Raw genomic sequence first — 15,815 nt, 5'->3', positions numbered from 1 at the left:
GGCTTAACTGACACTCGTTGGGAGTTTTCGCATGCGGCCTGCATTATTTGCATAAGATAAAAAGATGAGGGAACACAGCCAGCACCCAGCTCAAGCGAGCGGCTCTCAGTTCTTAGCTGCAAAAATGTCCTAAATGTATTTCCTATAAAAGCCAAGCAAAAACACACCAACCAACCGACGACCCCCCACAGAGAGAGGGCGAACGAGCGACGATGGCGATGCTGATAAAGACAACACATACTGGAAAAGGGAACGGGGAGGAGTAAGGGCAACGAGGGAACGTGGCCGCTGTCGCCATTTTGTAGCATTTGCAACTTATATGCATATGTGGCCGAAGAGCACAAGGAAACGAACAAACCAAAGGCGAGGACCTGCACCAGCACCAACGTGCGCTGAAATTACATTTTCCTTGCACGAATATTCCCCCACAAACGACTGCACGAAAATGCAACAAGATTTTTTTCTTACAACGTTCTGTTTTTGCTCGAACAGGAATGGAATGGAATGGAATGGAATGGCGTGCAGGCGTTGGTAGACTATTTGCACCGGTTTCTTTTCAGCATCGACATGGCACAGTGGGCCACAAAGCGGCAGAATGCTAAGAAATAAATGTAATAATATTTTATTTATATTAAAGATTACATTTAAATTTAATTTGCATAAAATAACGAGAGCTTTGAGACCTCAAAATTGTGGGCAACTATTTTAATGTCAACCCACTTTTGGCACCCACTGTGGGTTGTTCGTTTAAATGGCACAGAAATCGGTTTCAGTACTCGTACGTTTGGCATATTTTACAAATGCATTTGACATAAATTTTAGAGGGGCTTAAGTGCCGAAGCCCCGAATCAGTGGCCCACTGCCGCACGATAAGAAGATGCCTGCGACGGCAGCGCCAAGCGCCTTAAATCTTTGTTGGGTGCGGACATAAAATAGAGCAATTACAGCAAAGATCATAAATTATGCAAAGCCCGGCAACAAGTGTGCGATAAGCCCCAGGAACAGGGGCAGGCTGTGAAGTGAACAACGAGTTGGAGTTGGAGTTGGAGTAGGAGTTAGAGCTGGAACTTGAGGCATGAGTCTTGTCTGACAATCATCACTCACCGAGCAGAGCTTGAGACACATCGCGAATTGAAATAATACGTCGAGTGTCTTACACTACGGCATCCGTATGCCGCATTTCTACATGTGCCAGGCGAGCTCGACGCTCTAAGTACTCGTACTGTGAGTGCACATCGTTTATCAACTGTCAGTGAAAATGCATTTCAACAATGCACCAGGCAGTCCTGACAGTGGAAGTGACATGCAAATCGGGTTTTCTTACTGTCAAGCCATTAAGTGTGTGCGATTTTCTTTCAACAAGACAATTTAACAGAAAAATGCACGCTCGACAGCTTGCCAATGCGTGTGCGGCTCACGCTCGGCAGGAGCTCGAAAGGAAACGGAAATGGAGTTGGCGTTGGAGAGCATCGCAATTGCAGTTATGAATAAATACAGATAGGAACTTGATGCTTCCTCTTTGCACTTTGCACGCTTTCAGGTTTGCCGCATAAGTGGCAGCAACACCCACACAGTGGCCACACTGCCACGGCCTTCTAGGCCCCTCTCTGCCCACACTTTGGCGTGTGGTGGGTTGTGGTCGTGCTATTGCTGCATTTGCATGCCTGCACAAGCCATAAATGTCAATTGGTATGGCAAACGGCAGAGCCCCTTCAACCCGAGCACGGCACACATCTGGTGTCATAATTAAGGATGGATATCGCTTCACTTAAACGATGAGCAGATTGTCCTTATCCACTTAAAGAAATACCCATTGAGGTGGCAATAAAAACCAGCTGGAAGGAATACCATTTGAGCACTTTGATTTGGAAAAAGAGGCATTGAAATGTTTCATCTTTGGGTTAGAAAAGCTTCTTCCATGGCAAACGATTGCCTCTCAAAGAGGTGCTCGGAAAATCTCTTATGGAAAAGCGTTTGTAGAAATCTACGATTTTTGGGACCCACTCTATGAAATGTAAATTTGTGCGCTCCTTCGACTCACACACAAACGTAAAGCTGGGACAGGGACAGGGGCAGGGACAGGGCCATGAACTGATTTAAATGCTAAAGTGAACGATTATCATTTCGATTTTGTATAAATAGCACATGAATTATTCATTGGCACTTACTTATGCGCCATCAAAGTGACTTAGGGATGGTTGCCGCAGCCGCTTCCCCTTCGCCAGGCGATATGACAATATGATGGAGAGCTGGCTTATTGGTTCTAAGTTGCAGATACAATATTTGTCGCCGACATTAACACCAGTAGTCGACAGTCAGACTGTCGGTCGATGGGTCGTTTAGATGTTATAGTTTGATAAAGTCAACTTTTCGAATTAAAGTAATTTCCTGTTGTGCAACTTTTGTTGCCACATACTCGTCCTACTCGTGGCAGAATTTTGTCTGGTAGGAAAAGTTGTCACAATTGTTATTTCACAGACATACACAGGGGGGTGGTACTGGGAATGGAGTTGGGAGTTTCCATCCTGGAGGATGGCAGATAAACACAAATTACTGTCGATTTCATTTCACGCCTTGAGCATGAAAACTTTACTCTGCCGCGTAGCACTTCACGCAAAATCTGCGCCATTGTCAGCGACATCTCTGCACCAATCGGAGTTGGAGTCGCTCCTGGAGTCTGCGGTAGTCCTTGTCCTGAAATTCGATAAGGCGACAGACGCGACACAGCGCTAAAACCTGGAAGCAATTTGTGCATAAACGTTCACGACGATAAAATTTGCAGTTTTGTTTATTCTTCCGACAATCGTCTGGGGCTGCTGGGGGGACGCCCTAAGCTTTGAAATCTTGTTTTTGGTTTGTTCAAGGATGTCTCTTTTTTTGTGTGTGCGAGTCGGAATTAGTTTTTGATTTGTTTCCGTCTGCGCAGCGATATTTAAAGCTGCTGTTATGAGAGTTCTTTAATTTGTCAAATCATTAACTTGGCCACCAACAGCTAATTGATTTGTATCAGATTAAAAGATAAGCTGCGGCACATAAGAGCAGCCCCCTGCCCCGTTAATCACTTGCCTTTTATGCCGAAACAATCATTAGCCCAAGCTGTGCGCTGGCCACACCCTGTGTGCTGGCACCGACAAGCCAATATCCAATTTCCAATACACGAGCATAATGATAAATCAATAAAGAAGTACAAAAACAAATGCTACATTGTAGCGTAGATTTCTGGTTGGTTTTTCCCCACGTGCAGGCAAACGTAAATTAAATTCGAATCGAGGACTACAATGTCGATGGAAAATGGTTACAGACACACACCACAGCAGGATACAACGTCAATCACAGGCAATGGCTCCTGCAGCAGACACCCAGGCGTATGCACAATAAACGGATGGAAGCGGCATCCTGCAACAGGCGGCAGGGTGTGCGGCGAATACAACAAAAAAACTGCAACAAATCGGGAAGCTAAAACGCAATTCGCTTGTCAACTGGAAATTATAATTGATGCGATATTAATACGAAAGCCATTTTACAGCCACAAACATTGCCAATCTGATGACGATTGATGCGCTGCAGTCGCGGAAAAGGCTTAGGCAGAACCCCACCCATGAGGCAGGGCTCCTTATGGTACGCTGTGTTGCTGGGCTGCTGGGCTGCTGGGATGCTGCTCTGCTCTGACTGATGGCATGCGTCATTAATGTCAGCAATGATGTTGCTGACAAGCACACACATGATACACACATGCCACACATCCGGCCACACCCACAACAACAGCTACAAATGGGACACAATTGTCATCAGCATTCGGGCTTTAGCTTTTTTGTTGGCTGCTCCGACTGCTGCTCCGGCTGCTGTGTCCTGTGCCCACTCTGCGGGTGCCTGGTAATTAGATGAATGTGCCATAAATCATTTTCTAAATCATTTGTTGCTGCTCCCACCCAAAAAACACAAACTGCTGTTGATAGCCAGCCTCTGTTTAGTTTTATATCCGGTCCTAGTCATTATTCAATTGAATCTGCAGTCACATGATTGGTTTGAACAGAACATCAGCCAGCCAGCAGCTAGAGAGTGCAAATTTCACTTGACAAATTGTCACAAAATATCTCTTTGAAGGCTGCTCTACAAACTGTCTCTGTATATATTTTAATGTTCCTCCTTTCTTGCTATGTTTACTGCCCTTTTGCCTGCTCGAAACGCTTTCAATTGTTTATATAAGCCATGCCCTGCCCCATCCTCCGTTCATTGCTCACTTCTGGGGAACAACGTTGCGGTTGAAGCCTGCCACAAGCCAAGCCTCAATGGCCTTCAACAAACATGTTACTCATTATGCAAGTCACAGTCACAGGATTCAAGGGAATACACAGGGCTGAGGCAGGCCCAAGCACAGGGACAGCGACAGCGACAGGCACAGGGACAACACAAGAGCAAACCTACACAAGTCTACAATCTAAAACGCATATTACATTGAGCCACGCCCGCAAGCAACTAACAAGGCTAACAACCGAGCGCAAACGGTAGAGCGAGAGTTCGGCTCAGCCCACAAACAAACAAACAAACAGGCCAAAGGGGAAAGCTGGTAGACGCCACAGTACGGATGATTGTGCGGGTACGGCTCTGGGTACGGGTAACTGCAATGGCTGTTAATTGTGTAGAACAACGAAGAAAATTGCAGGGAAAACAAAATGAACGATGCACGAGAATGTCAAAGGGAGCTACGACAGGGCGTGGCCTGTCGGTGGGGCGAAACTTTAACTATAAAATACTGCGACACATACAGCAGATACAGCACAGACTAAGTTGGCTGACCAGAGAGACAGACTAAGGGTCTGAGAGTGTAAGGAGGTCAAGGAGCGGTCAGTGCAAGTTGATGGCAAATGCACTTTAAGTGCTAAAAGTCGACGCTCGAAGCTAATCGCATTGGCGCTGACATTAATCGGCTTACACGAGTGCATTTCGGAAGGACGCAGCTTAAAGACGGGAATCCCCCCTCCCCCTGCCCGAAATGTACACAGATACAACATGCAACATGCTACGGTGAATTATAGCCACACACTTCATGTTAATTAAGCCCGAAACAAACAATCCCCGGCATGAGCTAGGGGATTCCCTTTATGCAGATTTATGGGCGGGCAACAAACTGCTCGAACAGCAAAACTTTTGCGACATTTCCAACTATGGTATTGTGTCCATCTAATGGAGACATAATTAATAGTTTGCTAAAAGGTGAGAATACTCCCAGCAAAAGGTCGCCACAGAGCAAATCTACCTCCACCCTTCTCTGACTCTGACTGCATGCAAATGTGGCACGGGGCGGGTGTGTGTCTGTTGTCTGTTGCCTCAATGAAAAGTTGCCCCAGATAACATAATTATATTTCAGTTTTAATTGTAATTTATGCCCTGGCCCAAGTACATGATTTATTACAGCCAAGTCCAGAGCTTACTGAGATTTTCTATGAATTTATTTCAAAAACTTTAACCAAAAGCAAACCGAATGGTAGAATGTTTAGGAGATTGCCAACAAATGAAATTACGCGTAAGAGTGGGTGGTGTTTTTTTATTATATTTATTAATAGTTATTTTAAACCAAACAAAGTCAGAAATCCACTTAAATAGTTTCTACTTTATACTCTACATTCATTTGCTGCCCAATTAATTTTTGTATCCCGACAGTTGTCAGTGATATGTGCGAGTATTAAGCGAACCAATTAATCGACTTGAGCGTTAAAATATTCGCCAGCTGTCACAGCCAGCGAATTGTGATCCTTATTAAGCCACTGGGTGGCATAATCGGCAAAGTGGTCTGCTTAGACAGTGTCAGTAAATCAATGGGGAAATACAAACATGACACAAAAGCATTGAACTCATTAAATGGCGATTTGTGTCAACGATAAGCATAATAATTGCCAGGCAAACAAATCAACGCAAAACCCAATGACATTTCCCTTGGATTTTCCTTTTCTTTTTTCCTCGCACAGCCAGATGTGCGGGCGTCGTGACCTAATGATGATGGGTTGGGGTAGGGCCGTCGATAAGAACACGAATTGGGCAGGCAGGCAGTCAGCCAGAAGGTAGGGGAATTTTCTTGTAGCAAATGACACGTAAATGACGTTGAAAATATTGAACTACTCGTCGCTCAATGAACCAAAAAATGACAAAAAAAAAATAAAAGAAAATAGCCGAGAAATTAGAAATTTAAGAAGAGGCAGGGGAGAGCCTTTCATGGAGAGCCATGCCTAGGGCTATGCCACTGCCACTGCCTATTCCCATGTCTGTGTTTGGACAAGTTATCTTCAAGATGTTTCGAGGCATTGAAACAAAGGCCATGCCAAGTCAATCAAACAAAGGGACAGGCCAACATCTCATTTCTCATCTCTCCACAGGCCTTTCGGGTGCTGTCTGACTGTCTGAGGCATCTACCTTCCCCCACCCTACAGATAAGAACAATAGATACAACAAACACATTGATATTTTGATGCCCATTGAACTGTGTTGGAAATGTCAACATTATGAGATGCTGATAGGCAGAGGCCAGAGGCCAGAGAGCAGAGGAATTTGGTCAAGACGTGGATGTACACTTCATGCAGAAAGAGGATGTCGCTCATTCGCTCTTCGTATTTCTTTTATCATCAATCTTTGCGCTTCAACACTTTCAGCCTTGAGGGGTGTAGGGAGCGAGCTACGAGCTGTTGAGTTCTGATGAAGTTATAATATTTATTTAGTTTATTATCCCAGCTGCTTGTGGCTCGGACTCTCCCCCCTCTCGTTGTAGATGACCCTGTTTAGAGAGCTCTTGACAGCTCATTTATTGTGTCACACAGAGGATATGGTGGCATGATTCGTGATGCGAGCTGTTGCCTCCCGTAATGAGCTCAAGAGAGATGTTTATGAGCTCATAATTTGTTTGGACACTTCGAAGCAGTTGCCTGTTTGTCTTTCTTTTTGTTTTAGGGAGAGTTTCCATTCAGATGCTGCATTCAGAGTTAACGATCTGCTTGCCCAGGAATGTGGAAGAATAAGCTTCTCGATCAGCACTCAACCAAAGCCCAGCTGAGCTGTTTTATTTTCCATGCAATCCAATGAAGTAACAATCGTTTTTTATATGGCAACAGTTTATTGTCTGCTATGAATCACTTTCCATAGGCTAAGAGGGAAATTTCAAGCTGAAAATCTTTTTCATGGCATCGATAAGTCATGGCCCATGACAATGGACACACATCCTGCAGTAAGCTCATTTATTCCACCCAGTCAAGACTTTGTTTGGCAGAAGGGTAAACATTTTTATCTGCTTTGGCAGTAGCAGCGACAGGGGCAGAGCACAACAAATGCCCTGTCAGAATTTATAAAAATGTATTTCGGCAAAAGTGAAAAATCATTCGCATAAGCGAGACCCAGTCACAGGAGTACATGGGCAATGCTGTAGACATGGTACATACCTGAGGAATCACCGTGTCACACACTCACACCATCGGCAAACGCACACACACTTCATTGTCAAAGCTTTGACACACGTGCAAAAAAAATGGCGAAAAATGCCAGCCATGGGGCATGGGGCAAGGCAGCCTTAACACAATTTTGCTGTTGTCGCCTGTAGCTCTTTGCTTGATATTGTTGTGGCCCATTGTTATTGCTGCTGTTTGTGGGGTTGTCATGATGTTTTGGCCACATTGTTACCTACACACAAGCACACGTCGGTACGCGCACCTGCCAGGCCTGTCTGCCTGTCTGTCTGTCTGTTTTCTTCATTCAAACTCACATCAGCAACGAGGTGTTAAGTAAGCAAACCGTGTGTGGGTGCTGCAATTGTATTAACCTTATCGCTACTTTGATTTATGTATGTAAATACAGGCAGTCAGTTGTGCTGTCTGCCAAGCCATTGGGCATAAGGCAACGGCTTGACTAATGAGTTTACTGAATAAAAAAAAAACAAAATATATACAAGATAAATCTAAAGTCAAATGAAATCAAAACATGATGGGTTTCAGTAGATATATTTAAATATTTGTATGATTATTACAGCTCCATTTACTGCTCTTTGCTGAGTCAATGTCGACTTAAAGAATCGGGCATTTAAGTAGGTCACACAATGCGAAAATTCCATAACATTATCGCCCTTGTATCAACTACTTAGGCATCCGATTATTTTGACCACACATTCGCATATTATAATAATTATTAATAGCTTTAATCTGTTGAAATTTGACTGCACTTTTTAAAGTAGTAAATCAAAAGATCGATTTGCACAAAATGACGACCTTTTAATGGTTACTACTTAAGGAAGCTGCAGTAATCAGAGCTGCGAACTACACAAATCACAATTAAAACTGTTTCATTTTACTGACTGCACGACACTGACAGAAAACAGTGGAAAAGGCGTGCATTTTATAGTCAGTTTGAGCCCGACATTTGGCTTATCAGAGCGGCCTCAGATAAGGCTTAGAACTGAGCGCCTTTGTCTCGCAACCCCTGCTGATGCTGCTGATTTATCTGCAGGGCAAGTCGCCAATTGTCTCGTCAAATTGTGCCTAAATAAACGCGGTAATTGTTTACCCAATGATACGCAGACTAAGACGCCTGGAAACAGTTTTTGAATTGCATTTCTTATTATCAAATGTTTGCGGAGTGGAGACAAATGTTTGTAATAATTTCTGATTAGTTTCAACTCCAAAATAAGAACATTTATGATGTGTATTTTGCTTAAAAATTGGAAAACCTTTGGCTACTTTAAATATGCCCGCTACCGCCACATAATCCTAGCAGCAATCAACGGGAAGCCATGCCAGAACCCCGCGCCAATCTCAGGAAACTCACAAAAAAAGAAGCAGCACACATCCGGGCACAGAAGACCCACTCTCGGTTTAATAAAACAAAATCCTGCGGCGATAATTTACAACACGATTGTGCTTGGCAAATTGCTTTGATTTAAGCGTGCCAACGTGCCAGGACTCCTCACACAGTCCTCGCACACGGCGGGCACATTCCGCTCTCGAAAAAAAGGGAATAAAAACAAGCAGTCAACATTGGAAGAGAAAGAACCAGTAAAAATGGTATAGAGGAGCAAACGACTGAAGTATACCCAGGGATTTGGATACAACAACTAAGAATTTAAGAGCGGTTAACCTTTAGTTTCCTCTTTGCAAAAATATATTTGATCTACTTGATTTTGTTTATCTTTCTTTACTTCAATCGGTATAAAAACAATACACCCATTGTGCTCTGCGAGTACCTGACATCAGCAGCAGCAGCCACAAGATGCTCCTCCTTCACACAGACACACGGGCGCACACATCTTTACACTTGACTGGCGGGCGAAGGACGAAGGCAAACCAATTCAACATCCGTTTGCCGCTAATTCACACGCACACACATGCTCAGGCGCAGCATCAGCAGCAGCAGGAGCAGCAGCAGCAGGCAGTATCCTGGCAGTAAGGATATATGAAATACGCGCAAATAACGTGTTAGGAAAATTGTGTGAAAATTGTTATATATATTATATCCGCACGCTGAAGCGCTTGATATGATTTCTTACGCTCCATTCACCGCTGCAAAAGGTGTTGAGCAGTACCCGCTTACGCTTGCTTGGCGCTCAAGTTCGGGTGGGAGGTAGTTGGGGAGTGGGACTCTAGGGAGGTGAAAAGGTGGGAAGGTGGCACACAGGGGTTGGATGCCTAACTGCGCAGGGGCTGGTAGTTTTCCTTCGAGCTTTCCCCATTCAAATGAACATGTTTGGACAACGATTTGTAAGTTGGTTTGAGATTTGAAGAGATTGTTGAAGATAGGTAAATGGAAATATAAATCAAAGAAAAAACTACTTACTGTTTATCAGTGTATCCTTTTTAGCATACCAAGACCTCTAAACATAATGTACACAGATAATTAAAGTAATTAATAATATATTTGTATTTATTCAGAAATCTCTCTAAAGGATTAAATCACATTGACTGCATCTTGAGCCTCAATTGTAAGTCGCATTTACACAAGATGTTGGTGCAACTTTTGGCTTACTGAGAAGTAGAAACATAAATTAAAATAACTGCAAAAGAAACTACTACTTGAAAAATGCATATCCCCCATCTCAAACCTTCTCGTAAGTAATTTATTTTCCTTGTAAAATTATTTTTAATATGCCAAATGGCGCGGTGAAAGAGAAATCTTCATCACGAACCATTGCTTTGTGTTTATGGAAATTGTTTGTTGGGCAGAGTAGGAAAGGAAATGGAAAATGTGCAAACAATTATGGAAATACATAAGATGAAAAATAAATTTAAAGTTGATGAGAAATGTTTGCTAGTAGAATGTTGAAAGATGTTGAAATTTTTTGTTAATCTCCTTTTGGGCAGTGCAACCTTAAGAGGATTTTGGACTACACCTTACAAGTGTATACAAAAAAGAGACAAGAAAACAACTGAGACTGAGTCTGTGTGGAGAACTTGAATGGACAATTCTTTAATAAAGGTTTCTTGAGCTAACTAATGGAGGGGCAGCACTTCGGACAGCCCAAGGCTAGTTTAAAGTGTTGAGAAAACGAACAAAAACCTAGAGCCTGGAATCCTTTTTAAGGGTGCCAAGTGCCAGGGCCAGTGGCAGTGCCAGGACAGAGCAGGACCAAACCGAATGTCTGTAAACTTGCACGTGACTTTGGCACAACTTGCAATATTTGCAGCCAAAGCCAAAGCCGTAGCCAAAACCAAAACTAAGCTGCCAACAACAATGGGAAGAAACCTGGGCAAACTCTTGAAATCAAAACTAAAAATTCTGAAAGTCACATAGCAGAAAGTTTTCCATGCAGGTATCGTAGATCCAACGAGGGACTGCCAAAGTCTGTGACTGTTTGCTTAAATGATTTCGCAGTTTTTTTCTGCACAGACATGACTCGTTTTTGGTTGCTTTTCTTTTTTGTTTTTGCCAGTTTTGTTCCTTTTTTCTTTTTATACGAGTATTACTCGTATTTTCTTCGCTTGTGTGTGCGCCGCATAAAACTAATATTGTGCAGTGAGTTTATTGGAATTTCAGCGGAGAGAAACTTCTAACAGGTAGTATCTTGTAATTTTATGGAGTTGGCTGTTGTCTGTTGTCTGGCAAGGACACACTGGTACTCGGACTGAAACTTATGGAAATCGCTGAGGAAAATGTCGTAAAATCAAGGCAGACCACGCATACCAAAAACGGTGTTAAACTCCCACGACAAAAACTTTGCCGACGGATTTAGTCTTTGCGGTTAGTTTCTAGCCATTCTGCGGATGACACAAAAAGTCTCCAAATGCGGAGCTAAAATTGTTATCCACATTAAACAGGTCGCTGCATGGAGGATTCGCCTACGTGATTCCCATTTGGCATGCAGGACACGTGGCCCATGGTCCTATCAATGGGCATTTTCGTTGGCTGCGCATCGATGGCTCTAATTAATGTTTAAACTGTGACTTTTATTATTCAGTAGCTCTGCCACAGTACAGTACGTTCTGTCCGGCAGTAAAAGCTAAGCATCGCACGGTGAAATGATTTTGTCGAGCACCAAAACTTAATGTTTGCAGTGCCCAACAATTTTCTGTGATATCGATGGCATCATAGCCAGGGGCAAGATTTAATAAATTTTCATGGTTAAAGAAAATACTTCCCATTCTGATTTATTACACGAACTAAACGATTTACGAGTCAACTAGATACTTGAAAATAATTTTACAATAAAATTAAATAAAATAAAAAAAAACATTTTTATGAAATAAAATCAACTGTTTATCCCCAAGCTAGCAATATTATTTTGCATGCATAAATTAATTCAGTTTCATTTTAAAGTTTTCTTAGTTAATTTTTGTTGGCCAAAAAACGCATTGTGTCTACTTGAGGACTGGAACCGTTTCCCATTGATGAGTGGTTGTTCGAAGCTCGTTAGTTGAGCCCCACTATGTGGTTGGTCCACTGGTAATCCACCCGGCTAGTGCCCAGGGCGGGGCAGGGACCCGTCAAGTGGCGTCGTCGCCGGCTCTGTCAAAAAGGAAACGATATCAAGTGCCTCAATCAAGTCAAACTTGCAATATAAATTCAAACATTTTCAATTCAATGCACTTTCTGTGGTTGTTGCCAGTCAAGCATTGGCAATTCTATGAATATTCCTCTTACATCTCCATCCCCCGAATCTCCCTGTGCCCCACCATCGGGGTCTGGGTCTGGTATTTGATATCCTTTCACTGCCTCCACCTCTCGGCACTGCCAAATTGCAGCGTTTCCATCAAAATGCTGCTCCATCTTGCGCAGTTGTTGGTATTTTTGTTTTTATAGCAACATTCACCTGAGCAGGTGATTTCCATTGCCAGACACGCCCCCATTCCGAACAACCCAATGCGGTTTTTTGCAATAAATTGGATTGCATTTGGTTTTGGCTTTCGGTCGCTCCTTCACAGCGCAGCAACATTTACGTATTTTCTATTATTAATATTATTCAAAGTAACAACGTATTTAATTCCATTGTATTACGACTATGTTCGATGCGATCTGAGGCTAAAGGTTGAAGCTTCGACAGTAACGAATTAATAATCATAAAGTTAATAATAATTTGGAATAGTCAAACTTAATTTTCATTTCAAAGAAGCGGCATTGAACGAACTACACTCTTCAATTAATTTCCATTAATATCAATTCATTTCACTCCAATTCATACGATTAGTATCCCACTTTCTATCAGCTTCAAACGACTTCAGCTCTACCCGCTAAACAGCGCCAAAAGTCTTAAATTTCCTCGGAATCGAGCGTCCGCCTGCCGCATCACCCACCCACTCGGCTGGGCTGCCACAACTTGAGTTAATTTAATAAATCTTGAACAACTGAATAAGCTTTAAATTAATGACCCTGTAAAGTTCATATAAATTATTACGTTATCTCAAGCATTTGCAGGGAAACACTGGCAGCCACCTCGAGACCCCAAACGTCCTGAACCCCCATAACCCCGACCCCTGGCTCCAATCTTCACACACTCAAGCTGCCCAACTGGCAGCTGACACGTGGTGGCACAATATGCCAGCCATACGAGTTCGCCACACACCCACACAAAGGCTGCTCGGCTTCCTGCCGCGCTGCCTCCTCCAAATGATTTCTCATTTCCAATGCCGTCAGCAGCATCAGGCTGCTACATATTTTTTTATTCCTTGCGAAATCAAATTTGTATCAATTACAATTGCATTAACATATAATTTGTGATCGTCTCGGATTTCGGAGCATCAGCAGCAGCTGGCTGAGGCCCAGAAATGAATATTTAAGTGCCAACGAGTGGCTCGAACTTTAATCCGAGCAGAGAATACAGCTTTAATGGCATTACTTAACCAGTTCATATAAGCAAAAGACTCACTAGAAATAGTCAATTAAATTTGGCAAGTGTTGGGCAGTGTGAGGAAAACGAGATTAAATCTGAACCAAATTATATTAAGAGCCAAGTTCCCTGGTGCCGAAGCCAATGCCCGTGGCGATGGCTAACCAATAACAAATTAACAAATCAAACCTTTTGGGGCTTTGACACAAACTTCGCACCAGCTGCGGCAGAAAATCAACAAAGGGGCGGACTGGGAATACATATGCGAAGAGCTCAAGTAGATTATTGGGCAAACAAGGACTAGCTCCGTATACGAGTATGTGCAAGGCAGCAAAGCGTGTGACTGCTAAGGAGTGGATACGATCCTTCGGCGACCCAATTTCCATATACACGAGTATGCGGCAGATGGCGGTTTTTGGCTTAACTAGCCAAAACTTGGCTTCAAGTTTGCGGCCAACTCAAACAAACGAAACCATTGGAGAAGAAGGAGAAGGAGGTGTGTGTGTGTGTGTGTATTTACCATCCATTGGGTATTCAGACTTCAGGTTCAGATTCCAGTGCAGGCGCCCACTGCGGTGCGGTTGCAGCCAAAGCAGGGACCAAAGTTGGCGGCCACAAAACTGGCAGAGCCAGCAGCTAATATTATTGAATAAAATTGAATTTCGCCAGCGTTATTGTTGCTGCAGAAATTATTAAAACATGACTCTGGGCTTGTAGCCGGATTCGGGATTTCTGTTCTCCTCGCCTCGCCTCTTCACTTGGCAACTGCGTCCTTGTCCTGTGGCTTGGCAAGGATTTCGTTGCGACTGCAGCTTGGATAATTCAATTAAATTCTGAAGGAGACTCTATTCCAAAAGCGGAAGATGCCAAATTGCAATACTTTTGCAATTATGCAGAACAATTTCGCCTTTGCCACTGATTGCAAAGTTGCGATATAAATTCTGCTAAGTAGCAGCAAGACTCCACACTCCCTTGTGGGTTGAAGCGAATGAATTTCCGAATCATATTTAGCCACACATTCTAATGGGTTGACGAATGAATTAAATGATAACTGCTATAACAATTATAGATGCGGTTGTCATCAACATAAACGTAAATCTTCGGAGTACATGGAAACAGGATTTGTCTGCCTAAATCAATTTTCTTCACTTTGTTTTATCTTCTCCAACGGTCAACGTATGTACACCTAGATAAATAATACAAAAACTGAATATTTTAAAATTAAACAATTCATTTCACATACGCTTAAGATCGGAGTGATTTGGCGAGTGAAGCCAACTGGGAGTTTCTCTTGTTTAATGATAAAGATTTGATCGGATAGCAGCACGAGCATTTTGTGGCGTCGTTTAATGTATTGCTCTTTAAAATGTATAGAGGTTCGGCTGAGATAAAATCGGTTTACTGGAACTTTGAGACAACATTACTTGCTGTATTTCTTTACAGTAGAAAATCTTTTGACATCTGCTCCGTTATTGCTGTAATCGACGCAAGAAAATGCAACACATATGATTTCTCGAACAATCGTAGGACCAATATGTTAGGTTCGGATGCCACCTCCGATCTGCACATTGGTAAGGAACTTGTTGGAGCGGGACACAACTTCCTCAAATAGCGTGACAAACTGAAAATTAAAAATGTACATGTGCACGTTTAATTTATATTTCTTTTTAGTCTTTTCCTTACCTCTATTTCCATTTGAGATGGAAACCATTGCGCTCAACAGCAAAGATAAAAGCAAGTATTTATTTAGCAAATTCATTTTTCCATTTACTCTGAAGAATGTCCCTTTTATAGGCCTTGGAAACTAATTCATTCGTTGCAGTTGGCATAATTTAATGGAGTTATTTATGGAGCTATTGCTGTAAATCTTTGGCTTAAATGTGGAACATATTGATTATTCTGTGCCAACACATTTATTCTTACGATTTGTATGTCTTGATTATATTAATCTGTATCATACAATTAGCCTGCTCAAATGAAATTAACCTGTAAATTATTGTATGTAATATGCGAATAATCCTTTACCCAGTACCTTTACCTTTACCTATTTTTATTTCCAAGTGTTATACAAAAACCATAAAACAGTCCTCACAGTAAATTCAAATAGGATTTTTCTGAACAAATACATATATATTCTTAACTTTTATCAACGGTCAACTTACACCTAAGGAAATAATACATAATTAATTTATAATTACTTGCTGTATTTATTCAATGTAGAACATCTTTTGACATCTGCTCGGTTATTGCAGCAATCGACGCACGAAAATGCAACACATATGATTTTTCGAACAATCGACGGACCAATATGTTAGGTTCGGACTCCACCTCCGGTCTGCACATTGGTAACGCAATAGATGGAGCGGCACACAATTTCCGCCAACAGAATGACACTCTACAAAAAAAAAAAGTACACGTAATTTATATGCCCAATATAGTATTTCACTTACCTCTCTTTCCATTTAAGTAGGAAACCATTGCGCTCAACAGCAAAGATAAAAGAATGTATTTATTTAGCAAACTCATG

The 15,815-nt window shown here is 42.3% G+C and overlaps 1 long non-coding RNA gene across 1 annotated transcript; it reads right to left on the bottom strand.

Moving 5' to 3' along the window:
- Nucleotides 1-14,671: 14,671 nt before the first annotated feature.
- Nucleotides 14,672-15,053, bottom strand: LOC117901322. The gene is made up of 2 exons (XR_004649316.1): nt 14,972-15,053; nt 14,672-14,909 (listed from the first exon to the last, which is right to left on the bottom strand). It is a non-coding gene; the product is annotated as an uncharacterized LOC117901322 (long non-coding RNA).
- Nucleotides 15,054-15,815: the final 762 nt, after the last annotated feature.

This window comes from Drosophila subobscura, chromosome U (genome assembly GCF_008121235.1).
Source record: "Drosophila subobscura isolate 14011-0131.10 chromosome U, UCBerk_Dsub_1.0, whole genome shotgun sequence".
NCBI classification, from domain to species: Eukaryota; Metazoa; Arthropoda; class Insecta; order Diptera; family Drosophilidae; genus Drosophila; species Drosophila subobscura.
This window is presented reverse-complemented; position numbering and strand designations above follow the sequence as displayed.